Source organism: Chlorocebus sabaeus, chromosome 20, assembly GCF_047675955.1.
Source record: "Chlorocebus sabaeus isolate Y175 chromosome 20, mChlSab1.0.hap1, whole genome shotgun sequence".
Lineage (NCBI taxonomy): Eukaryota > Metazoa > Chordata > Mammalia > Primates > Cercopithecidae > Chlorocebus > Chlorocebus sabaeus.
The window spans coordinates 85,257,706-85,285,536 of record NC_132923.1 but is presented as its reverse complement, the minus strand read 5'-3'; the positions used below and the strand labels follow the sequence as shown (position 1 = coordinate 85,285,536).

General features: G+C 43.7%; 1 pseudogene; it reads right to left on the bottom strand.

Annotated features, from left to right (window-relative positions):
* The window catches only part of LOC119626238 (calreticulin-like), a 24,132-nt pseudogene extending 12,274 nt beyond the window's left edge, over positions 1–11,858 (bottom strand).
* Positions 11,859–27,831: the final 15,973 nt, after the last annotated feature.

Below are 27,831 nucleotides of genomic sequence, written 5' to 3'. Positions count from 1 at the left end.
CCTTATGTTCCCCAAATACTGAACTACTGCTTTCAGTTCTTTACACACCATGTTATTTCCCAACTAACAACTGTGCCTTTGCTTCTGCTGTTCCCTGGGTCTGGAATGTCTTCCCTCCACCCCAGTTCCCCACTTACTTTTCTCTAATAAATCTATTATTTGAAATTCAGCATATTATTAATCTATAAAGGCCATACATTAAGGACTTCCTATATACCAGGCACTATATTATGTATTTTTTATTAGCTCATTTAATCTTCACAGTAATCTTCACACATAAGTATTAAAATAATTCCCATTTGCAAAATTGAACTTTCACAGCAGTTACGCTCCTTGTGCAGGGTTCACTGCTAGTAGGATGGGGTCCCATAGTTAGAAAATGGTGGTGCTCAAACCCATATCTGCCTGACCCCAGAGTTTATGTTCCCAACTCCTAAGTTAACTCACTCACTCAAGCATTTCCTTCTCTTTCCCAGACCGTTGCCTACACCTCAACTCAGGCTGGGCTGAGATCCTCTTTTGGGCTTTCACTGGCTTGCCTCCCTGGCTCTCAGCACTGATCACATATTTTGATCTTTGTTTTCTTATCCACCTCCCTTACTATATTCAGAATCCCTAGAGGGCAAGGGTTATTCTATTCATAGCTATATCCAGTACAGCTTTCCAGAATAATAATAATGAGCCAATGAGTATACTCCACACCTTCCCCATATTGATAACTTAAGAGTCAAAAAGATGTAGGTTCAAATCTTGATTCTAACGCGTATATGCTTGTGCAAGTTACTTCATTTTCTAAGCATCAGTTTCCTTATCCACAAAAGAGGGATCATAACACACTGTTCACAGAGGCTGCTAGATCCCCAACAAAAGTAAGTGGCTGCCCTCTTCCCTCCATGCCTCTTTGGAAAACAATATCTAGCTGAATACCTCCTTGAGGGATTGATGTCTCCGGTCTCTGCTCCATCATTCCCAGCCTCCTTCTCCTATTTCCACAGCTGAGACCCCACCTGCTTCCCAGCCAAACGCCTTCTGATCTCAGGTTTCTTGTCTTCTGGATCCTCTATGTGCAGGCATTCATCCCATTTCCTTGGTTTCTGGGCATAGGGGTCTTTTATTTTCCTGGGAGGCAAGAAGTCCCAATCCTCCTTCAGATTCCCAGCTGCCACCTGCTGGTTGTCAATTTTAACCTCATAAGTAGCACTGAAGCGAATAATCAGAGTATACAGGTGAGTGTCTTTATTGATCTATAAAGGGACTGGGGGAATATTTCAGTTCCATTTTGAACATCTTTAGATCCAAAGCATTAAATGCACCAAACCCTCAGTTCCCTGAATGCCACCACCCACATAGTCACAAACAAACCTTACCATACTCTTTAACCCTTTTCTCTGGTTAACCCTATATGGATTCTGGACCTCTTCTCCTAGTACACAGTCCTCTTGTCTCCCTAGCCTTCATCTTTCCCTGCACTGCAGCTCTCATCATTCTCTGATCTTACCTGTCTTTCTGCCTGTCCCACTAGACTGTGGGCAGGAGTCATATATGATTTATCTGTTGTGTCTGCAGCTTCCAGCATGAGGCCTGCCCCAGAGGAGGACCTCAGAGAGCTACTGCATGGTACAGCCTTTATACCGTCTTGCTAAAGAAGGCCTTGGGTGTGAAACACTCATTCTCCAATGACTCCTGTAGGCTTCTCTAGGCTCGGTTCCTGCCTCTCTCTATGCTCCCACTTGCAGTGCTACTCTTTCTCAAGTTGCTTTGACTTTTCTCCTGTGATTACCTTTTCTAAGAATTCAGTTCTCCCTAAAATTGTCTTATCACTTCACAAGATCAAGTCATGTTCATCTTTCAAAGTGCAGCTCAGGGGAACTCTTCTCTAGGAAGTACTTCCTAAGCCTCCAGGTTGGGTAGGGGTCCTCTTCTGTGCTCCCACAGATGCCCATCATACTAGGTAGTCACTCTGTTTGACTCTTACCTTCATTGACTGTGAGTTCTGTGAAGTCAAAGGCCATGTCTGGCCCACTCTGTCCCCAGCCTAAGGCCCAGCACAGAGTTAGTATTTGGTGAATGCCTGTTGAGTTGTTGATGAAATCCACCTACCATCTTCTAGCCAACCTAGGTGTCTCTAACTTGATGTTACTATGATAAACTGACCCCCCTTTCCCGTTTCTAAGTCCAACACTCCCTCCTTCCCCCATCCTCTCCAATGTCTAGCAGTGGGGAACTGGGCCATGCCAAGTATTGTTCCACAACAGGACCTCATATAACTTCTTAGGCTTTTGGATCAACTGCTCCTTTATGAAATCCTGCAATTTACAGCATTTCTCCAGATCTACTTTTTAACCTGCAAAATGGAGATGACAGTTTTAATTTATAGGATTTTGTAAGAATTAAATAACACATATAAAATACATCTCCTTCCCCCTTGGCTGAGGACCAGCACACGCTCACCCTGCACTTGATGGTGTTGTTCTCATGGTATTTCCCTCAGTAATGAAGGATGACCTGTACTTCGTTGTTGCCAAAGTCACAAATGTCAGGGCCTGGAAATTAAACCCCAAAGCATAATTTGACATAACTTTAAGGCAGTTTGCCTGGTCTAAGGCCAAGACCCAAGACAAACACAGCATGTGTGTTAATCAGGGTCCCAGCAGGAAATAGATGGCACAATCAAATTTGGGATCGTTTGAGAAGGATTTAATAATAGGATGATTTACAAAGGTTGGGGCAGGACATTGTGAAAACATAAAGTACAGTGCTGTGCTCAGGGCTAGCAACAATGGGGTTCGACCCCTAGGCCTAAAGGGGCTAGAAGGAGTGCTTGCCAGAGCCTGAAAGAAAGAATCCTGTGGAAAAGACAGGCAAGAGAGACACTGACTTTCAGTTGAGGAACACAACTGTCTTTTCCACCTCTGATCTCCCAGGGTTCCCATTGACCAAACCTAACCAGAAACCCCTTCTGTGCCAGGCATTTTATACCATGTCATTTAATTCTTACAACAAGTAGGTGTCACTATCCCCCACTTTTAGCTGGGAAAATGGTGGCTCAGAACAGTTAAGCAGGTTGCTCAAACTCAAACAGCTAGTAAGTAGCATTGTTGGTATTCAAACCCAAGCCTACCTAGAAATACAGCCTGGGACCCTTTATGCTTTGTAAAAACTCCAGAAGGAACTCTAGAGATCATCAGTGTCTCTAAGCCCAGAAAGCCTTATCTGCCAACTGTCAGGAATAGATTTAATATAATTTTCTCTTCTTTTCTTTTCTTTCTTTTTGAGACGGAGTCTCAGAGTCTCACTCTGTCGCCCAGGCTGGAGTGTAGTGGTGCAACCTTGGCTCACTGCAACCTCTGCCTCCCAGGTTCAAGTAATTCTGCTGCCTCAACCTCCTGAGTAGCTGGAATAATGGGGGCCCGCCACCATGCCCAGCTAATTTTTTTTTTTCTCGAGATGGAGTCTTGCTCTGTCACCCAGGCTAGAGTGCAGTGGTGCAATCTCGGCTCACTACAACCTCCACCTCCCGGGTTCAAGCAATTATCCTGCCTGGTATTACAGGCACCCACCACTATGCCCAGCTAATTTTTGTATTTTCAGTAGAGATGGGGTTTCACCATGTTGGCCAGGTTGGTCTTGAACTCCTGACCTCAGGTGATCTACCCACCTCAGACCCCCGCAGAGTACTGGGATTACAGGCATGAGCCACTGCAACCAGCCTTAATTTAATTTTCAGCCTTACCTCCCATGTTACCACTCTCTGACTCTCCAAAGCACACACATGCTTAAGAAAGATCTGGACTGCCCCAAGGAGGCCTAGTTACATATTTAGGTTACAGATGCAACACTCTGGACACATTTCAGATACTTTAAAAAAAGGTCACTTCCCTGACCTCCTGTGCCTTTCTCTCACTGAGGTGGAGTACAGTGCTTTATTGTAGTGTACCTTTGAGAGGGTCTACATAGCTGATGACCTCCTTCTCCTCTTCTGACAACTGGAGAATGTCTCCCTGTGCTATAGATTTCTTAATATGGTACCATGTGCCTCCTCACCTCTGTGGTTTACTTACATTAACATTCAGGTTTAAAGTTGCTTTTTTCAGGTCTTTGAAGAGTCCTACTACGTGGAGACAGGGGTGGAGTTATCATATTAGACATTTTCTGTTCCAAGTGAATCTGAACGTTTTCAACAACTACAGTGGCTGTCATTAGGACCTAATGTAGCTGACAGGGACTGTTATCAGACAGCTTACCAAACATGATGTAATACTCAGATCCTGGTGGTGGCAGGAAAGAGTTTTACATATCCGCCACCACAATCGATGCTTTGCTCGTGTTTTACTGAAAACTGAACCACCAAGGTCTCATTCTCATGGCTGAATGGTTTCAGCCTGGTTGAGAGGGCATAAAACTTAGCATCTTCACTGGTTTGGAGACCTAGAAGCAGAAAGCACAGAGTCTTCAGACTTAATTACCCAAAAAGCAGCCAGAGAGATCCAGCACTTAACCTCACCAATCTCTGGTATTTTCTTCCATACCTGTGCTGAAAGCTTTGCACACATTCTTTTATTCAAGCCTCAGAGCAACCCTGCAAAACGAGTATTATTTCCACTTTACAATCAGGAGGCTGAGTCATAAGGAGGTGAGTGACCTGCCTAGGGCCACATAGCTAGTAAGGAGCCAAGCTGGAATTTTAAGCCATGTTTGTCCTATTCTTTCCCCATACCATGCTATCTCTGATTTTCAAGAGATACTTGAAGACTGTTCTACAACTTTACAAAACAAAGAACTGTTTTTCTGAGTCTCCCCTGGGTGACCAGAATGAGGTTCTACCCTACAAAAGTGCTGTGGTACAAAGAGCCCCTGCACTTTCCAGACATCTTCCTACCATAGCCTAGTAGATCAAATAGTAATCATTGCTAACATTCACTGAACACTTACTCATTGCCAATGTGTTTCATTCATATATATTAATACTGTACTTAAGCTTCATAATAACCCCCATGAAGTGAGTTCTCCTAATTTCTCTGCTTTATCATGAAGCCATTGAGGCTATTTCACTGGTGCAGGATCACTCAACCAGTTCGTTTAATTCTAGAGCCCCCATCCTCAACCACAAGACTTTACTTCCTCCTCCAGAGAGTATCAGGGCAATAATAGATCTCAGAGTCTTTCTAGTCTAACCACATTACTTTATAAATGAGCAGGCCAAGCCCCAGTGAGGAAAAGTTACTTATCCAAGACCATAGAGTCACAAATGAATCATGCTATACAAGCCAAGTCTCCTGGCTTCCAGGCTAGTGGTCTTTCTATTATTCCATGCTGCTGCCCAGCTTACTGGTTAGGGCTCTGTTAACTCTCTGAGTTTCAATTCCACATCAGCAAAATGTGGAGAATTACTCCTATGTCATAGGAGTCCTATTGAAGGTCAAGTGAGTGAGAGATCTGAGAAGTACTTTGTAAACCGTCAACATAAAATACAAGGGGCTATCATTATTCGTACTTGGTGAGGGTCCTTCCTTTTTCTTTTTCTTTTGAGACAGAGTCTTGCTCTGTCGCCAGCCTGGAGTGCAGTGGCATAATCTCGGCTCACTGCAACCTCCGCCTCCTGGGTTCAAATGATTCTCTCCTGCCTCAGCCTCCCAAGTGGCTGGGATTATAGGTGCCCACCACCATGCCTGGCTAATTTTGTATTTTTAGTAGAGATGGGGTTTCACCATGTTGGCCAGGCTGGTCTCGAACTCCTGACAAGCGTGAGTCACCGCACCCAGCTGGGTCCTTCCTTATGATCCCACAGCTCTCTGTACTTTCCTGGGTCACACTATGTTGAAACTAGGTTTATTTCAGTCTCTTTGAATAATTTTTAGCTTCTGAAAAACAGGGACTTCTTTATATTCCCAGAATCTGGAACAGGACCTGGCATAGAAGAAAGGCTCAATAAGTATGTGTTAAATTACACGGAAGAATCACAGGTTCTGAATTAGACATCTCATGAGCATTTATTGTACACAAGGCTCTGTAGTAAACACTTTCACGTCTGACATTATGTTAGGAGCTGTCTACATTTTAAAGAATATGCTTGACCTGGCATGGTGGTTCATGCCTCTAATCCCAGGACTTCAGTATGTCAAAGCAGGAGGATTGCTTGAGGCCAGGAGTTTAAGACCAGCATGGGCAACATAATGAGACCTTGTCTTTGCAAAAAATTTTAAAAATTAGTTGGAGATGGTGGTACATGCCTGTAGTCCCAGCTACTCCAGAGCCTGAGGTGGGAGAATCACTGGGCCCAGGAGTTTGCGGCTGCAGTGAGCTACGATCACACCATTGCACTCCAGCTTGGGTGACAGAGCAAGACCCGTCTTAATCAAAACAAAATAAAATTAAACAAAGTATGCTTGCTTCCCCCAAAGACCCCAAGAACAGCTAGAGTAGCCAGGGAAGACTTCATGGAGGAGGGAGTGTGCACAAGGGAAAGAGCACTGAACCCGCAGGCAAGACCAAGTTTTGAGTCTCTATTCTCCCAAACACTACTTTGTAGCTCAATTCCACCTGCCTTCTCTCTAAGCCTCTTTTGTAACCCAGGACTCTTCTAGAGAACAAGGAGGAATCTAATGAACCTGAATGGGATACAATGTGAGGGACAACCACCAAGAAATCACACTGAGAGGAGATGGGTGGCTGAGCAGACTACCCTCACTGGCATCACCAAGGCACAGCTTCCCACGGGTCATGCTGTCTCCAATTTCTCTCTACTCTGGAAACGGTTTTCCCTTTAATACCGTTTAATACTCTGGGAACAGTTTTCCAGAGTGGATTTAAAATTTAAAATTCTCAAGCCAGTTCATAATTCTCTCCTTTAATCAACATGAAAATAAGATTCATAACAGTAGCCAGGAGGAAGAAGATGGGAAATCACTTCAGGGAATGATCAATGTCCTACTTAGAGGACAAAAGCTTTCTCAGACAAAACTCAAGCCTGCAGAACTTGTGCTCCGAGCTCACCTTTCCTCCACAATATTATTTGGCTCTTAACAAAAGCCCTGTCTAATGAGCATGGCAGGCGATGGTTATTATCTCCATCTAGTATTGAAGCTCAGAGAAATAAGAATTGCCGAAATTATGCAGCTAGTAAGTCATGGGAGTTAGCCCTAGGGTCTGTCTGCTCCTCTCTCCATCACAGTAAGCTCCTCTAGGGAAGAACAACATTTGGATGTTATACAGTGCCTTCCCCTGTTTCAAGTGCAGCATGCTATTTTTAAAATCCTAGGGGGTTGGGGAAAGCAAGAGTCCAGCAGTAAGTGAATATAGTCCCTAGAGTCAGACCCAGAATCAGGTTCTACCTCTTGCCAGCTGTGTATGCAGCCTTGGGCAAATAACTTATCTAAGGCTCCTCTGAAAAACTGGGAAAATAATAGTAATCACTTATTAAATTTGTTAAGAAGACTAACAGGGATTTGTGGAAGGGCTTAGTTTTGAACTCCCGTTATTCAATGAATGGACATATTATTTTTGTGGAGAGTTCATTCTTTTCCATCTACTAATTATTTTAGTATATGTGCTGCCAAAGGGAGCACTCCATTTACTAACTTTTTATTTTAGGAAAGAGAAATGAATTGGGTGGGCCAGGTGCAGTGGCGCTCATGCCTATAATCCCAGCAATGTGGAAGGCCGAAGTGGATGGATCACCTGAGATCAGGAGTTCGAGACCAGCCTTACTAATATGGTGAAATCCTGTCTCTACTAAAAATACAAAAATTAGCTGGGTGTGATGGCACATGCCTGTAGTCCCAGCTACTTGGGAGGCTGAGGCCAGAGAATCGCTTGAACCGTGGAGGCAGAGGTTGCAATGAGCCAAGATCATGCCACTACACTCCAGCCTGAGCGACAGAGTGAGACTCCATCTCCAAAAAAAAAAAGGTCAGGTGCAGTGGCTCACGCCTGCAATCCCAACACTTTGGGAGGCCGAGGCAAGTGGATCACCTGAGGTTGGGATTTTGAGAACAGCCTGACCAACATGGTAAAACCCTGTCTTTACTAAAAATGCAAAATTAGCTGGGCATGGTAGTGCATGCCTGTAATCCCAGCTACTTGGGAGGCTGAGGCAGGAGAATCACTTGAACCCAGGAGGCCGAGGTTGTGGTAAGTCGAGATTGCACCTTTGCACTTCAGCCTGGGCAACAAGTGCGAAACTCCGTCTGAAAAAAAAAAAAGGCCAGACGCGGTGGCTCATGCCTGTAATCCCAGCACTTTGGGGGTTGAGGCAGGCAGATCACAAGGTCAAGAGATGGAGACCATCCTGGCCAACATGGTGAGACCTCGTCTCTACTAAAAATACTAACATTAACTGGGCAGGGTGGCTCGCACTTTTAGTCCCAGCCATTCAGGAGGCTGAGGCAGGAGAATCGCTTGAACCTGCGAGGTGGAGGTTGCAGTGAGCCGAGATCATAGCATTGCATTCCAGCCTGAGCAACAGAGAGAGACTCCATCTCAAAAAAAAAAAAAAAAAAAAGGAAATGAATTTGGTGACTGGGTGATATCACAGACAAAAACAGTTGTATAAAAGTCAGAATTTCCCCAATTAGTATATTAATATACAATAATTATATGTGCTAATACTGAGTTCCAGTATTTACCTTTATCTTTTTCTTTGTCTCTATAAAATTTTCCTGCAGTGAGCTGAAATTTACCATAATCTGGTTGATGTTTAGACTGCACCCATAGTTTTTTCCATTCATCTATCAGTAAAGGAGAAAAAAAAGAACTTAAAGACAAAATGCAGCTAATACTGACCAAGACTTACAGGAATGGTAAAGGTATGTCAAGGGATGACTCTAGAATTCCTGAAATTCCTCTCATTGTCCGATTGTCTGAATCCCACTATTTGTGTATTACCATGTGCAGTGGCTTGAATACCAAGTAGTTGAGGCACTTATACTTTAATACCCTACTTCACCCTCCTCTATGACAGTTAAGAGCTGAAAATCACCATCGGAATGTATGGTTGAAAGGCATGAAACAGGCCAGGCACAGTGGCTCATACCTGTAATCCCAACACTTTAGGAGGCCAAGGCAGGCAGATGACAAGGTCAGGAGTTCAAGACTAGCCTAGCCAATATGGTGAAACCCTGTTTCTACTAAAAATACAAAATATTAGCCAGACATGGTGGTGGATGCCTGTAGTCCCAGCTACTCAGGAGGCTGAGGCAGGAGAATCACTTAAACCCGGGAGGTGGAGGTTGCAGTGAGCTGGATTGCATAATTGCCCTCCAGCGTGGGTGACAGAGCAAGACTCCGTCTCAAAAAAAAAAAAAAAAGGAAATGAATTTGGTGATTGGTTGGGTGATCACAGACAAAAACAAAAACAAAAGAAAGTCATGAAACATTTATTCTCATAAAAGTAGATGGAAAACTGTGCTTAGAGGGACTCATCCCTTATACATATTTATGTTTAGTAAAGTAATAAAATCAGCTCACCAAGTAAAGAGATTAGCAACAACATTTTATGCCTTCTTGAATTAGTAATGATGATAATGAACAATCAATTTCCATTTATCCTGTTCTGTTGCTTAAACTTTTTAATCTCTTTCTTGTAGTTTCAAGGAGATGCTGATAAATTTGTTTTGCTTTGGCATGGATGGCATGTAGACAAAGAGGCATTCTTCCTGGGTCCTGGCACTCCATCCAAATATTCAGTGCCTTTCTGATTTTATGCTTCAGAGTTGCTGACTCCCATTTCCTGGGCCCACTATGGGTCCCAGAGTCACAGGGCAATTTGGCAGCTTTAGCTGGAAGAGGCCTTCGGGGTAAACTTTATTTGATCTTCTCCCTGTAGTTCAATGGATAGTTCTCTTCTCCCACTCCCCAATATCTAGGTTTTGTTTGTTTGTTTCATTTTTTTGAGACAGAGTCTCGCTCTGTCACCCAGGCTGGAGTGCAGTGGCCTGATCTCAGCTCACTGCAACCTCAGCCTCCTGGGTTCAAGCGATTCTTCTGCCTCAGCCTCCTGAGTAGCTGGGATTACAGGTGCCTGCCACCTCACCCAGCTAATTTTTTTTTTTTTTTTTTTTTTTTGTATTTTTAGTAGAGACAGAGTTTCACCATATTGGCCAGTCTAGTTTCGAATTCCTGACCTCAAGTGATCCACCTACCTCGGCCTCCCGAAGTGCTAGGATTACAGACGTGAGTCATAGTGCCCAGCCTCCAGTATCTAGGTTTATTACCTTATCTCTACCCATGAATATCCCACATCAACACATATCCAGCAAGACCACCCTGAGCTGGCTCTGTCAGCTCCCATTACTCATGTCTGATGACTCAACTGTTTCCCCTTACGAGACCCAGGGGACTTGAGCTTGCTTTTGAAAGAGTTAAGAACATGCCACTCCAAAATACGCTGCTCTTCCACATCGACTATTTTGAATTAAAGGCACTTATAAAACAGCAAGTGCAAGAAGATCACTCTGACCTTCATTCTGTTTCTGAAAAGCAGGGGACAATTCCCCACATGAAAGATGTCTTCCCTATACCAAAAGGAAAGTAACACTTTTATTATCAAAAACAGGAAGTTGAAGCCAAAGGAAATCTAGACAAACAAACTTTGTTAAACTAACCCTTATCTCCCTCGTCATTTCTCTACCTAATTTTCCTGGTCCAAGCCCCTTTCCCTTACCACATTTCACAACTTACTATTCTTTGTCCAATTCACCACACAAGTAGTTGACTCTAACTGCTTCTATAGGTTGTCATTTCCTTAGGAGGGCTCCCCTGTCACATAAAACTTACATTAAATACATTTCTGTGCTTTTCTCCTGTTAATCTGTCTGATGTCAATTTAATTTTCAGGCCCTACTGAAAAAATTCTAAAAGGGAAGAGGTTTTACCTCTTCAACACTTTCTGTGGTCTCCCCCTGTCTTTTTCAAGGTCATGGTAATTAGACAGGTCTTGGGGACCACCTCTGTCACTCCCTCCTGAGGGAGGGGCCCCAGGAGCTTCTTTCTGCCTTAACTTGCTGTGGCTTGAATTAAGTGGATCCTGCTTCCCTGACCATCATCTACCCAGTGAAGGATAATGATAGATGCCAAGGCAAAAAGATGTGTTATGTGTTCGGCCCTCCTGGGGTTCCCTAAAAACTTCACTTTATTCACGCTCATGGACAATGCTGTGAGATAGGTGTTTTGTTGGTTGTTTTTGTTTTTTGTTTTCAGGGTCTTTTTTTGTTTGTTTAGAGACAGGGTCTTTCTCTGTCGCCCAGGTTGGAGTGCAGTGGCACGATCATGGCTCACTGCAGCCTCAATCTCCTGGGCTCAAGCAATCCTCCCAACTCAGTCTCCTAAGCAGCTGGGACCCCAAGCACACCACTACACCCGGCTAATTTTTTGATTCTTTATAGAAATTAGGATCTCACTATGTTAGCCAGGCTGGTCTCAAACTCCTGGGCTCAAGCAATCCTACTTCCTTGGCCTCTCAAAGTACTGGGATTACGGGCATGAGCCACCACGTCTGGTTAGATAGGTATTTTTAAATATCATTTTGCATCTAGTAAGTGGTAGACCTGAGATTTGAACCCAAATCTGTCTGATTTCAAAACTGTCTCATATAGTTTGAATGCATGTCCCCACCAAATCTCATGTTGAATTGTAATTTCCAATGTTGGAGGTGGGGCCTGGTGGGAGGTGTTTGGATCATGGGGGAATCCTTCCTGAATAGCTTGGGGCATCCCCTTGGTGATCAGTGAACTCTCGCTCTGAGTTTGCTCTGAGATCTGGTCCTTTCAAAGTGTGTGGCACCTCCCCCTCCTACTCTCTCTCTTGCTCTCATTCCTGTTTTCATCATGTGACATACCTGCTCCCCCTTCACCTTCCGCCATGATTATACGCTTGCCGAGGCCTCCCCAGAAGCTGAGCAGATGCCAGAACCATGCTTCCTGTAAATCCTGCAGAATCGTGAGCCGATTAAGCCTCGTTTCTTTATAAATTACCCAGTCTCAGGCATTTCATTTTTTCCTTTTTTTCCTTTTTTGACGGAGTCTCGCTCTGGCCCAGGCTGGAATCCAGTGGCGTGATCTCGGCTCACTGCAACCACTGCCTGCGGTTCAAGCGTGCCACCACGCCCGGCTAATTCTTTGTATTTTTAGTAGAGACGGGGTTTCAACCTGTTAGCCAGGATGGTCTCCATCTCCTGACCTGTTGATCCACCCACCTTGGCCTCCCAAAATGCTGGGATCACAGGCCCGAGCCACCGCTCCCGGCCCTAGTCTCAGGCATTTGTTTATAGCAATGCAAGTATGGCCTACTACACTGTCTTTTCTCTGAAAGAAGAAAGAAAAAGTGCTATGTAGAAAAAAATGTGTGTAAGGCCGGGCGCGGTGGCTCACGCCTGTAATCCCAGCACTTTGGGAGGCTGAGGCGGGCGGATCACAAAGTCAGGAGTTCGAGACCATCCTGGCCAACATAGTGAAACCCCCCCGTCTCTAATAAAAATACAAAAAAAATTAGCCGGGCGAGGTGGCGGGCGCCTGTAGTCCCAGCTACTGGGGAGGCTGAGGCAGGAGAATGGCGGGAACCCGGGAGGTGGAGCTTTCAGTGAGCGGAGATCGTGCCACTGTACTCCAGCCTGGGTGACAAAGCAAGACTCCGTCTCAAAAAAAAGAAAAGAAAAAATGTGTGTAATAATCATAGCTACTGTTTGGAACCATATGTCAGGCATTGTGCTGAGTATTTTCATGCATCATCTCATTGCATTCTCATAATAGCCCTGTGATAAATGTCCTATTTTTTCCCCATTCAAAGGATAGAGAAATAGAAGCTCAGAATCTTGCCCAAAAGCCCAGTTGTAAGTAAGTGGGTAAGCCAGGCTCAGACCCAGTTCTAGGAAACACCAAAATCTGTACTTTTAACTTCTATACATGACTTCCCATGAAATCACGTGTGAGAAAAGCCCTTTGTAACCCGAAGAGTGTGCAACAAATGTAAGATTCAATCGTAGCACTTCAAGGTCTGTAATTAATAGTTTGTGTATAATTTGAGTAATGTCTGTCTTCTCTACTAGACTAGTAAAATCTATAACTATTCTGCTGACTGTTGTGTGCCAGTATTTAGCACAGAGTAAATAACCAAAAATATCTGTTGAATAACTAAATGGATGCATGATCATGACTTTTGCCTAAGTCGTAAGATTCTTAGCCTTACTAATGGATTGACTCTTTTATTCTCCATTTGACAAATGTTAATTGATTCTAAAAAACTTGTAGAAATAGTTGTATAATTTTGGCCTTGAACTTTACAGTAGAAGAGGTTAGAATAGAACTCAAAACTTCTCAGTGCTAATTATTTTTCTGGGTGAACAGTATCAATACAAATCAAACCTGACACAATTTAGGGTGTCTCAAAATAAGGAGCCTCTCTTCTTGTTAGGAGAATAATATCATGTGATTAATGAAGTCCCTTTAACTTTTCACATTTTTTCTCTTAACATCATAACATCATAAAAGGCTCAAGCCAGAATGACCCTTTAGTGGTCATTTAATCTGACTTCCTCATATTAGAGGTAGGGAAACTGAAACCCAGAGAAGGAAGTGACTTGCCCGTGGACACCGAGTTGTCAGTTACAGATCTGAGACTAGAACCCAGTTCTTCTGCACCCTTGTTTTGGGCTAATTAATTCCTTTCTTCAAGAAACGCTTATTGAGTATTCAGTCTGTGCCAGGCATCAGGTACACAGAAATGAAAATCTGACAAGGTCCTTTCAGGGACCTGTGAGTTTTAGGGAGTTTATAATCTGGTGAAAGAGACAGACAAGTAAACAATTAAACAGTAAACAAGCAAACAGACAAGTCAAACAACAGTGTGGTAAGGGTAGTGATAGAAAGCACAGGGCAATAAAATTCAGAAAAACACTGACTGCTCCTCGGCATCAAGGCAGACTTCAGAGTAGGCATGCCTGAATGTCACATGAACTTATCTCTCTATCTGTACTTTGCCCAGAGTGTCTGGCTTGTGATGAAGCTCAAATCAAAAGACCTGGTTAGGGATTCATTTCTGCCTCCAGCTTCAGCAGAATCTGTGTTTTTTTTTTAGATGGATTCTCACTCTGTTGCCCAGACTGGAGTGCAGTGGTGCGATTTCAGCTCACTGCAGCCTCTTCAGCAGAATGTTGACCCTCTCTGAGATTCAGTTTCTTCATCTGTAGAAAGGGGTTACCTAAGGTATAGAGTTTCTTCTGGAAGAATTAACTGCATGCAACACCATGTTAGGCACACTAGAAGTGATCAATAAATACGACTTGAGTATTTGTGTGCATATGTAATCTGTGCATATGTTTATATGTATACAAAGATATACATAGGTAAACAAATGTAAATATTTTTAGATTTGAAAGTAAAAGCCGTGCTTTCCAGGTACCTAGTCCTTAGACTCAGACAGAATAGGTCCATTAGAAATGCTTATTTAGATAAAAATACATATTTGCTGCCTTTATTCCACATAATCAGATTGTATTCTGCAAAAGAGAATTTGCTAGATAAGTTAAAGCTTCTCTCTTCAGGTGCCAACACGCTGTCTACATTTTCTTTTTTTTTTTTTTTTTTTTTTTTTTGAGGCGGAGTTTCACTCTGTCGCCCAGGCTGGAGTGCAGTGGCCGGATCTCAGCTCACTGCAAGCTCCGCCTCCCGGGTTCACGCCATTCTCCTGCCTCAGCCTCCCGAGTAGCTGGGACTACAGGCGCCCGCCACCTCGCCCGGCTAGATTTTTGTATTTTTTAGTAGAGACGGGGTTTCACCGGGTTAGCCAGGATGGTCTTGATCTCCTGACCTCGTGATCCGCCCGTCTCGGCCTCCCAAAGTGCTGGGATTACAGGCTTGAGCCACCGCGCCCGGCCTGTCTACATTTTCAATGAGAAATTTTTCTAGACATAATAAAAGACCCTGACCTCTAATATATATAATCCTAAACAAAATTTAAACTTTCCCAGGAGTTTGATACTAGCCTGGGCAACATGGCGAAACCTCATCTCTACAAAAAATAGAAAAATTAGCCAGGCATGGTGATGCATGCCTGTAGTCCCAGCTACTTGGGAGGTTGAGGTGAGGGTCACCTGAGCCCGGAGAGGTCAAGGCTGCAATAAGCCATGATTGTGCCACTGCACTCCAGCCTGGGTGACAGAGTGAGACTCTGTCCCAAAATACTACTACTACTACTACTACTACTACTACTACTACTAATGTAAATGTTCTTGAAGACTCAAGGCCTGTATTAGGCTGTAATGTACAGCAGAGGTTTGGGTCTGGTTTTGTAATGTTTCTGTCTGCACTGTCCTTGTTCTGCTGTGAGCACTCACTTCTCTCTGAGATCCATGTTTGCCTCTAGCAATCCAACCGATTCTCATGAGACTGGTAGACCTACATCCCTGCTTAACTGACTGCCAATTTACCTGCGTACTGCCTTTTCTTTCTTCCTTCCTGCCAGTCTACCTGTGTGTCTGCCACATAGACCATAATAATTCAAATATTTATCAACTGTTAAAAAGCCTTGTGGGGTGGTGAACAGCATGAGATAAGAATCTCAGCCTTTCCACCGATTTCTGTATATGAGCTGAGTAAATCACTTTTCTGAATCTGTGTCCTCATGTATAAATAAAGATTATATTTAAACTCTTTAAAGAAAGGAATTCTGTGCCCATAGTAGGTGCTCAATAAATGTTTGTGGAATAACAGATTGGCATGAGGGCCAAATTAATTAAGATAATAAATATAACTATTGCTGCTGTCATTGAATGATAGTCTTTAACAGGTCCTCCATTTATCTTGGAGGCTGTCATTTCTTATCAACTATACCCTAGAAAGCAGGCCAAATTTGCTAAAAAAGTGTGCATTAAATAAGAACCTCTATGCTGAAAGCAGAAAAGAATATAAGCTTTTCACTTAAACATTTACAGAGATCTTATGTTGTGCCAGTCTGAGTGCTAGATGCCAGGGTGCTAAAGTGAGCAAGACAATTCCTGAAGCCCTTAAGTCCTCAAGGAATTCACAATCTAATGGAAGAGACAGGCAAATAAATTATCCGCTTTTCTTATTTTATATTTCTTCATTTTTCAAAGTAAAATAATTTATTGTAGAAAATGTAGAAAGCCCAGAAGAAGCAAATAAGCAGTAAAAACATCCATGATACCTACCGCTCAGAGATGACCATTGTTAACATTTTGATATACTATATTTCCTTCTAGCCATTTTTTCTTTTATTCTTTCTTTTTCTTTTTTTTTTTTTTTTTTTGAGACAGAGTCTTGCTCTGTTGCCCAGGCTGGAGTGCAGTGGCATGACCTTGACTTACCACAACCTTGTCTCTCAGGTTCAGGTGATCCTCCCACCTCAGGCACGTGCCACCATACCAGCTAATTTTTGTATTTTTTTTGTAGAGATGGAGTTTCACCATGTTGCCCAGGTTGGCCTCAAACTCCTGGGCTTCAGCAATCTGCCTGCCTCAGCCTTCCAAAGTGCTGGGATTATAAGGTGAGCCACTGCTCCTGGCCAGAATGTCTTTCTACTGGGTTTGTCTGACATTTTTCTTGTGGTTAGATAGAGGTTATAGGCTTTGGGGAAGAAGGCCACAGAGGTAAACGGCCATCCTCATGACATCACATTAATGGTGCATGCTATTAACATGACATCACTGATGGTGTTAACACCAATCATCTGGCTGAGGCGATATGTGTCAGGTTTCTCCATTGCAAAGTTACTCTTTTTCCCCCTTCTTTCCATATTGCACTCTTTAAAAGACAGTCAATATGTACAGTCCACACTTAAGCAGTGGGGAGTTATGCTCCACCTCTTTGAGGGCAGAGTATTTACATAAATTATTTGGAATTCTTCTGTACAGGAGATTTGTCTATTTGTCCCTGTTTATTTACTCAATCATTTCTTTATACCAGTATGGACTCATGGATATTTATTTTATAACTTTTTTTTTTTTTTTTTTTTTTTAGAAATAGGGTCTCACCCTGTCACCCAGACTGGAGTGTAGTGGCACAATCATAGCTCAGTACAGCCTTGAACTCCTAGGCTCAAGGGATCTTCCCACCTCAGCTTCCTGAGTAGCTGGGCATGTGCCACTACAACTGGCTTTTTGTTGCTCAAATGTCTTTAGCCATTGGGAGCTCTTTCAGTTGACTCCTATGTCCCTTTGACACACCCCTATCATTTTGATTTTTGAGCACTTCCTTACTTTCTAGAACTATAAGATGCTCAAGGCTCATCTTGTATATTCCCTTCTTCAGCCCTAGATCAGCCATTTCTCTAAGGAGGCCTAGTTCCTTTTATTGGACAATGGTATTACAAACCATGATATGGGCTCTGGGTGTCATTTACTTTTTTTGTTGTTGTTGTTGAGATGGAGTCTCACTCTGTCGCCCAGGCTGGAGTGCAGTGGCTGGATCTCAGCTCACTGCAAGCTCCGCCTCCCGGGTTTACGCCATTCTCCTGCCTCAGCCTCCCAAGTAGCTGGGACTACAGGCACCCGCCACCTCGCCCGGCTAGTTTTATGTATTTTTTTTAGTAGAGACGGGGTTTCACTGTGTTAGCCAGGATGGTCTCGATCTCCTGACCTCATGATCCGCCCGTCTCGGCCTCCCAAAGTGCTGGGATTATAGGCTTGAGCCACCGCGCCCATCCGGGTGTCATTTACTTTTTTAAAGTAAATGTTTTAATTGGAGTATAACATTTATTCAGATTTATTCAGATAACATTTATTCAAAACATAAGTGTATAGCTTAATGAAATTCTAAGAAGAGAAATTTAAGGCAAATTTTCCAGTTACCTGGAATTATCATTGTTAACTGATGTATTAATTCCAAAATCTCACTGCATCCAACTCATGCATCCCCTCTCATACCTTCAGAACAAAATTACCAAAACCAAGTGGTCACATCTGACAAGAGAAGAAGAAGCAGCTTCAACAGTCTTTTCTTTTCTTTTGAGACAAACTCTCACTCTGTTACCCAGGCTGGAGTGCAGTGGCCCTATCCCGGCACACTGCAACCTCCACCTCCTGGGTTCAAGCGATTCTCCTGCCTCAGCCTTCCGATTAGCTGGGATTACAGGCACGCACCACCATGCATGGCTACTTTTTTTGTAATTTTAGTAGAGACGGGATTTCACGGGGTTGACCAGGCTGGTTTCGAACTGGTGACCTCAAGTGATCCACCCACCTCAGCCTCCCAAAGTGCCAGGATTACAGGTGTGAGCCACCACACCCGGCCAACAGTCTTTTCAATAGATTTTCTTCCTGCCTTCCTCCTTCTATATACTCACTTGTTTATTAAGGGTTTATTATGTGCCAGGCAGTGAAAAAAATGAATCCTTTGCTTCATGGAATTTATATCCCAATTGGCAGGTAAGATGACAAACTTTAAAGAAAATAACATATAAAAGGGCCGGGTGCAGTGGCTCATACCTGTAATCCTAGCACTTTGGGAGGCTGAGGCGGGCAGGCGGATCACTTGAGTTCAGGAGTTCGAGACTATTCAGGAGTCCTTGCCATCAGTTTGTACTTGAGACCTGGAAAGGCCAGCTGGATCAGGCCTATTCGGTTCAGGCATCAGTCCAGGGTGATTCTTCTCCAGGCTCAGCATGTCCAAGTAGCCACGATTCACAGACAGTCTCAATCACTTATCAGTTGGGGGCCTGAGTAGCAAAGTGTTCCTCAGCCCTGCTGAGTTGTCCTCAGTGGGTCTGAGCCAGCTGCGAACAGAGGCCCTTTGTCTCAGAACGTCTCTTTGGCCAAGTTTTCATAGTCAAGTCTGAGTGTTGACAGAATTAACATTCTCTCTCTCACACACACGCACACACACACACACACGCACGCACCCCTTGTGACTCCTGCATCATTCAGTCCCTCATTTGAATTCGTTTCTTTCTGCCTGATTTTGTACTTTTTCAACAGTCACTGCTGTCACCATTAGCCCTCCCCCATACCTGAACTGATGATCCCACAATTCAAACTACCAACATTTCTGCATTTTATTTATTTATTTACTTTTTTTAGAGACAGGGTCTTGCTGTATCACTCAGGCTTGAACTCCTAGACTCCAGTGATCCTTCTGCCTTAGCCCCACAAGTAGATGGGATTACAGGTGCAAGCCACTGTGCCCAGTTTCTGCATATTTTAATATGCCAGTCCCTATGCAAGGTCTGTGATTCCAAAAGCTCATGTTGTCCTTGAGGCTGCTGATATTATCATCTGCTGGCCACTTGACACTTGGCAGCTTGTAGCAGTGGCTAGTGAATCTTTTATGAAGGATGAGACCTGGGTTCAACAAACAATTCTGCCATGGACTCACCATGTGACTTTAGGGAAACCATCTTTTCTCTCTGGGTCTCATTTTCCCCATCTGTACAATGACAGGGTTGGATTCTAAAGGCCTTGCATGGCCAGGTGCGGTGGTTCACGCTGTAATCCCACCATTTTGGGAGACCAAGGCGGGTGGATCAGCTGAGGTCAGGAGTTCGAGACCAGCCTCACCAACATGGTGAAACTCCATCTCTACTGAAAATACAAAAAATTAGCCAGGCATTGTGGTGGGTGCCTGTAATCCCAGCTTCTCGGGAGGCTGAGGCAGGAGAATCGCTTGAACCTGTGAGGTAGAGGTTGCAGTGAGCTGAGATCACGCCATTGCACTCAAGCCTGGGCAATAAGAGCAAGACTCTGTCTCAAAATAAAATAAAATAAAATAAAATAAAATAAAATTAAAATTAAAAAATAAAGCCCTTGCACATCCTCTGGTTGCTGTGTTGCTCTGTAGGCTGGGAAAACGGCAGAAAGAAAGGACCCTGAATCAATCTCTGTCACAAATCCCTTAACTGCCCCTCGCATGTCATGTTCCCTTCTGGACCTCAGAAGGACCGCTCACCTGTAAATGGGGAAAAGGCAGGCATGTGGGGTTAGATGAGCTCTCAGGAGCCTTTCAGTTCTGACATTCAAAGAATCTAAGATTTACCTTTCTGGAGGGTGCTAAGCACTACTTATAATGTGAGCTAGCCATGTGCAGTGGTGTACACCTATAGTCTCAGCTACTCAAGAGGCTGAGGTGAGAGCATCACTTCAGCCCAAGAGTTCGAGGCTGCCATAAGCTATCATTGTGCCACTGCACTCCAAGCCTGGGTGACAGAGTAAGGCCCCATCTCTTTAAAAAAAAAAAAAAAAAAAAAGTGAGTCAGAAGGCCTTCAAGTTATTGGACTTGTGGGAGGCAGTGAGGTGGGTAGCAGGAATAATGCAAGAAAAAAAAATTCAGTCCTGATTCAAACCCTGCCTTTACCACTTAGCAGCTATGTGACCTCAAATTAGTCAACTTCTCTGGGCTTCAGTTTTACCATCTGTAGATTGGGAAAATAATAACGACTTTGCAGAGCTGAGATGAGGATTGGAGTGTGTAAAGCATCATGCTTAGTGACTATGACTGTGCTTAAAAAAGGTTAATTAAGCGGGGCGCGGTGGCTCACACCTGTAATCCCAGCACTTTGGGAGGCCGAGACGGGTGGATCATGAGGTCAGGAGATTGAGACCATCCTGGCTAACTCGGTGAAACCCTGTCTCTACTAAAAATACAAAAAATTAGCCGGGCGTGGTGGCGGGCGCCTGTAGTCCCAGCTACTCCGGAGGCTGAGGCAGGAGAATGGCGTGAACCCGGGAGGCGGAGCTTGCAGTGAGCCGAGATCGCGCCACTGCACTCCAGCCTGGGTGACAGAGCGAGACTCCGTCTCAAAAAAAAAAAAAAAAAAAAAAAAGGTTAATTAAAGCATCAGGTACAGTTTAGCTATAAAAAATAAAGTTCAGCCAGGCACAGTGGTTCACACATGTAATCTCAGCACTTTGGGAGGCCGAGGTGGGCAGATCACGAGGTCATGAGTTCGAGACCAGCCTTACCAACATGGTGAAGCCTTGTCTCTACTAAAAATACAAAAATTGGTCCTGCATGGTGGTGGGTGCCTGTAATCCCAGCTACTCAGGAGGCTGAGGCAGGAGAATTGCTTGAAACCGGGAAGCGGAGGTTGCAGTGAGCCAAGATCGTGCCACTGCATTCCAGCCTAGGCAACAGAGCGAGACTCCGTCTCAAAAAAATAAATAAATAAATAAATAAATAAATAAATAAATAAAGTTCAAAAGCAGAAATTTTAACTCCAAGAACTGGAAACAGCAAACAGTTCTCTTAATTTTTAATAGTTTTTAAAATTATTATTATTAAAAGGATAATGGCCAGGAGCAGTGACTTGCACCTGTAATCCCAGCACTTTGGGAGGCCAAGGCAGGTGAATCACTTGAGGTCAGGAGTTTAAGGCCAGCCTGGCCAACATAGCAAAACCCAGTGTCTACTAATAATACAAAAATTAGCTTGGCATAGGTGGTGCACACCTGTAATCCCAGTACTCAGGAGGCTGAGGCATGAGAATCACTTAAACCCACTGCACTCCAGCCTGGGCAACAGAGTGAGATTGTGTTTCAAAGAAATAAATTAACAATAATAATAATAAATTAAAAGGTAACACAAGTTCATTGTAGAAAATAATGAAAAAATTAAACTAATCTGAAATTCATTGTTTACTGCTTACATTTTGGTCCATTTTCTTCTATTCTTTTTTTTAATGCACAAATATATTTTACATAGTGACTATATGTGGGTATATATATATAATTTTGTAAATTTTTCAAGACATTAGGTCATAAACATTTCCCCATGACATTAAAAACTTCCCAAACATTCTATGGATATATCATACTTTACTTAATTGTGCCCTTACCGTTGGGCATTTAGGTTTGTCTCCAAACGTTTCCAATTACAAATAATGCTCACACGATTTACGTGTTACATGTGCATAAAGTATTGCTCACATTTCTGATTATTTCTTGAGAGGAAGAAAAAAAATCCTAGGAAGGGAGTTACCTAGGAAAATGATACGTACAATTTTAAGGCTTTGGCCAGAATTGCGTACTGTGGCTTAGAAAGGCTGTACTCACAATCTTACTAGCCAGGCCCAGGTGCTGGGTCACAACGGAAGCAGCAGAGGCTAATGCTTTGCCCCAATCCACTAGGCTGAGGCCCCTTGGGGTGGCTGGTTCCAGGGCTGTGGTGGGAAGCTCTTAGAGATTGCAAGTAAGGGACTACCGGTGGAATCCTCCATGCTCTCACTCATGTTATTGGTTTCTTGCCCTGATCAGTCACCACTCCAGGTCCCTCCCATCACTTGCTGAAAACTGGCACCTGGGTCACAGTTTTCCTCTCTACTCAGGTCCATCATCATCCAGGTGATGTCTATAGGACAGCCCATCCAACTCCCTAGCCTCTCAGTTTCCTCATCTCTACTTCTACCCTAGGTTAGCCATTTGTCACTACATTCACACCCTGGGCCTTGTCATCAGCAGAAATTGCTTTGAAATCTCAAACTCCAAAGTGGCTCACGCCTGTAATCCCAGCACTTTGGGAGGCCAAGGTGGGCGGATCAATTGAGGTCAGGAGTTTGAGACTAGCCTGGCCAACAGGATGAAACCCCATCTCTACTAAAAATACAAAAATTAGCTAGGCATGGTGGCATGTGCCTGTGGTTCCAGCTTCTCAGGAGGCTGAGGTGGGAGAATTGTTTGAACCCAGAAGGTGGAGGTTGCAGTGAGCTGACATCACGCCACTGCACTCCAGCCTGGGTGACAGAGCCAGCCTCCATCTCAAAAATAAAAAAAAGAAGAAGAAATCTCAAACTCAAACACCCATGTCCACCCACCTCCATGACCATTGCCTCCTGTCCTCCAATTCTCACACTGTGTTACTTGAACTGCATCTGTTCTTTGACACTTCCCATCCCATTTCTTTTTAGTCACTTGGCTTCTTTCTGCCTAACTCTCAAGTCTTTCCTTCCTTCCTCCTTCAAACTTGTAACACTTTCTGTGTGCCAGGTACTTTGCCAGGTACAGGGGTTGTAAAGTGAAAAGAGGTATAGATCCATCAACTTGCTCACTCTTCTCAACCCCCTTGCCCATTTGCCTTTCTGCAAAACCCCCACCTTGTGTCAACCAAACCTTCCACGTGCATTTTGTATTCCAAATTACTTACTTGTGCTCTTCTCTACTTCCCTCTCAGCCAGAATTCTCCAAAATGTAACCCAACCCTGCTGTATTCATTTCCTCAGCTTCCCTCTACCCTTCAACCTAAGGTAGTTAGGCTTCCACCCCAGCGCTCCACTGAGTTGTCAAACGGTCTTCCTAACTGTCAGATGCAATGAATGCTTTCCAGATGTTCCCTTCCTTGGCTTCCCAACTGCTTTCGACATTAGCTGTACAACCTTGGGAAAATCACCCAACCTCTTTGAACCCCAGTTTCCTCATCACTGAAAGAGTGAATAATAGCATCTTCCTTATAGAACTGGTGAGAAATTCGATAAAATGATGTATAAGGAAAAAAATCCGGCCAGGCACGGTGGCTCATGCCTGTAATCCCAGCACATTGGGAGGCCAAGGAGAGCAGGTCACCTGAGGTCGGGAGTTCGAGACCAGCCTGACCAACATGGAGAAACCCTGTTTCTACTAAAAATACAAAATTAGCCAGGCATGGCAGCGCATGCCTGTAATCCCAGCTACTCGGGAGGTTGAGGCAGGAGAATCGCTTGAACCTGGAGGCTGGAGTTGTGGTGAGCTGAGATCACACCATTGCACTCCAACCTAGGCAACAAGAGCAAAACTCTGCCTCAAAATAAATAAATAAATGAATAAATAAATAAATAAATCAGCTAGGCACAGTGGCTTATGCCGATAATCCCAGCACATTGGGAAGCCAAAGCAGGAGAATTGCTTGAGTCCAGGAGTTCAAGACCAGTCTGGGCAACATAGAAAGACTCCGGTCTCTACTAAAAATTTTAAAAATTAGCTGGGTGTGCACCTGTGATTTTAACTATTCAGGGGCTAAGGTGGGATGGTTATTTGAGCTCAGGAGGTGGAGGCTGCAGTGAGCCATGATAGCACCATTGCACTCTAGCCTGGGTGACAGATGAATTCCTGTTTCAAAAACAAAAGAGAAAAGAAAAAGACTCACTGGTACACAATAAGCATTCAACAAGATGAAATTCAGACTCATTGAACTCGGTTTCCTGGGTCTCTGATAACCAGGAAGGGTTTGCCGTGGCTCACATGAGCATTTGGATCTCTGAAAAGGATAATTTCCCAGGGCAATTCATTCTTCGTCAACAAAAAAATTATCGAGCACCTACTATGTGCCTGATCCAGGCACTTTTCTACGTTCTGAAGCTACAGCAGTGAAGACAACAGAGAAGCACTGTGCTCTCAGGAAGTTAATCTGACAGTGAGGAGAGAGAGAAATGGAGAGAGAGAGAGAGAGAGACAGTAAGCATGTAAAGGCTCACATGGGAACTTTTTGGGGTGATGGAAGTGTTCTATATATTGATTGTGGCAGTGGCCACACAGGTTTATACATTTTTCTTTTTCTTTTCTTTTTTTTTTTTTTCTTTTAAAGCAGAGTCTTCTTCTGTCACCCAGGCTGGAGTGCAGTGGACAATCTCGACTCACTGCAGCCTTGAACTCCCGGGCTCAAGTGATTCTCTCACCTCAGCCTCCCAAGTAGCTGAGACCACAGGTGCATGCCACCATGCCCAGTTAATTTTTGTATTTTTTGTAGAAGCAGGGTTTTGTCATGTTGCCCAGGCTCGTCTTGAACTCCTGAGCTCAGGGTATCTGCCTGCCTCCATTTCCCAGAGTGCTAGGATTACAGGCATGAGCCACCATGCCTCTCCTACATTTTTCAAAATTCAAAGAATAATACACATTAATTGAGTGCATTTTGTTACATGTACATTATATCTTAAAAAGTTGATTTTTTAAAAGTAAGTTACATAAAAGGATAGAGTACAACTTATACAGGGGAATAATATTTGATAGGGCAAACAAGAAAATCCCCTCTAAGAAGAAAACATTTAAGCAGAAACCTGAATGATGAGAAGGAGCAAACCATGTGAAGATCTAAGAGAAGAATATTCCAAGCAGAAATCACAGCAAGTGCAAATGCCTTGAGATGGGGTTGAAGTCTGTGTGTCTGAGAAACAAGAAAGCCAATGTGGCTGGAACATAATGAACAAGCAGGAGATAAGAGAGGTAGGCAGGGACTAGATCATGGAAGTTCTTGTAGGTCATGGTAAGAAAGTTGGGTTTTATTTTAAATCTAATAGAAAGACAGTGGAGGTTTTTAAAGTTCCAGAATGATACAATCTGACTGACATTTCAAAAAAGTCATTCTGAAATGTATCTGAGAAAAGGCCAAGGGGAAGCAGGAACAGAAGCAGAGGCCATTCAAGTTACTGCAGTAGTCCATGTGAGAGATGATAGTGGCTGGGACTAGGTGGGTAGCAATATAGGAGGTAAAAAAATCACGTTTAGGATTATGTTTTGAAAGTACACTCAATTCAACTTGCTAATGGATTAAATAAAGAAGTTGAGGGAAATAAAAGAATCAAAGATGATTCTTTTTTTTTTTTTCTGAGATAGGGTGTCTCTGTGTGGCACAGGCTGAAGTGCATTGGCACAATCATAGGTCACTATAACTTCAAACTTCTGGGTTCACACAGTCCTCTTGTCTCAGCCTGCCGGGTAGCTGGGACTACAGGCATGTGCCACCATGCCTGGCTAATTTTTTAATTAATTAATTAATTTTTAGTAGAGATGAGTTCTCACTATGTTGCTTAGGCTGGTCTCAAATCCCTCCTGCTTCAGCCTCCCAAAACACTAGGATTACAGGCGTGAGCCACCACCCCGGCCCACTCTTTAATTTTTGACCTAAACAACCAGATGAATGGTTAGGCCATTTACTCAGATAGAGAACACCAGCGGGGAATAGAATAAGTCTGGAGGAGCACACAAAGGTTTTGTCTTAGAAATGTTAAGTCTCAGATGCCCAATAAATATTGGTATCTTGCCGGGCACAGTGGCTCACGCCTGTAATCCCAGCACTTTGGGAGGCCGAGGCGGGCAGATCGCTTGAGGTCAGGAGTTCGAGACCAGCGTAGCCAACATGGTGAAACCCCATCTCTATCAAAAATAGAAAAATTAGGTGAGGTGGTGCACACCTGTAATCCCAGCTACTTGGGAGACTGAAGCAGAGGAATTGCTTGAATCCTGGAGGTGGAGGTTGCAGTGAGCTGAGATCATGCCACTGCACTCCAGCCTGGGCAACAGAGCAAGATTGTCTCAAAAAAAAAAAAAAAAAAAAAAAAAAAAAGAAAAGAAAAGAAAAGAAAAAGAAAAAAAGAAAGAAAAAGAAATATTGGTATCTCGCTAGTATATATGCCTCTTTTGAGTCTGGATAGAACAAGTCAGTGTCTAAACCTTCCCAGTTCTGAGTACCCTAACATTGGATTTCTAGGTGCTATAAGCTAAGGATAAGCCTCAGAACCTTGGACCCCACTAGCCAACCCTCCTCAACCAGTGAGCAGAATCAGCCCTTCAGCACATCTCTCTGACTTTTCTTCACTCAACATAATAATTGCATTTTGGGCTGATGTCTTCAAAGTAGGCACCTGACCTCAACAATTACATGTTGCTAAGTCTTAATGTAAGAAGATTTCTTGCAATAACAATTCTCTTTTTGGGGTGTTATTTTTTGGTGTGTGTGTCAAGATTCAGTCCAATAATTCAATCATTCAATAATTGTTTAGTGGGCTGGAAACAGAAAAGAAAATAAGGTAAATAGTCACGGTGTGAGCAGGGCTGACATGCAAGAAGCACAGGGGCTAAGAGAACTAGGAGAAGCCTAGGCAAGTCTTCCTGGGAGAGGTGAGGTCATGCAGACCAAACCTTCCTGGACACAGTGCTGGATTGTGTTCATGATTTTGGCCTCATCAACGGGCCAAAATCTTCAAGTCTTGGGGCTTGAAGCCCCTCTTTTCCTGATTCCAGAGCATTTCATAAATATTTATTGATAATACCATTGGGCATTTGGGCATTTACTCCCCCACTGGACAAGTGGAGTTCAGTCCTTGGGGAAGCGATGGCATGTCTGTGCATGTTCTCCCTGCCTTCTACCAGGAGGAATTATGGTGTGAGTAAAAGCCAGCCCAGGCAGGGAAATGAGCCCTCAAGCTAGCAGTCACAAGATTTAGCCTCAAAGGGCTCATTACAAAGGATGGCTGAAATCCATTAGGAAGTGGGGGACCTTGAACCTATCCTTGAAAACAGATTGTGCTTTGTTACAGTGAAGCTGTTACATCCCACTTTTCAGCCAACTCCTGAACATTTTTCCTGTCTGCCCCCTCCCCTCTATTCCTATCACTACCACTCTGGTACAGACTCTCTACTTTTCACCATGAAGATGACCACAATCACTTGAGGGGAAAAATGAGAGACAGAGGGGAGAGAAATAAATAGAAATAAATAAATAGTGGGGGAAAAGTTTACAGTAGCCTCCTGGATGGTTTTTCTGTCTCCAAACTCAACTTCAGTCAGCTTCGCAATCCAGGTCCACTTACTTTCTGAAGCACTCTTTCTAATACCCAGGTCAGATCTTATTTCTCCCGCTTATCACCTTCACTAGCTTCCCACTGCCTTCAGCAAAAGGCCAGGCTCCCTAACTCCCTTGGTATATGCCCCACCTGCTCTCCAGTCTCACCCTAACTCCCCTCCCCTTCAACTTTCCTGTTCCCTGAAGATGCCACTGCTGGCTGTATCATTGTACACGCTGTTCTTCTTACCTGGAATACCCTTCTCCCCTTCTCTTCCAATCTAATAAACTGATTTATCCTTCAAAACATTGCTTAAGTTTCACCTTCTCCCTGAAGCTTTCCTGTCCAGGCCATTTGCCTGGGCT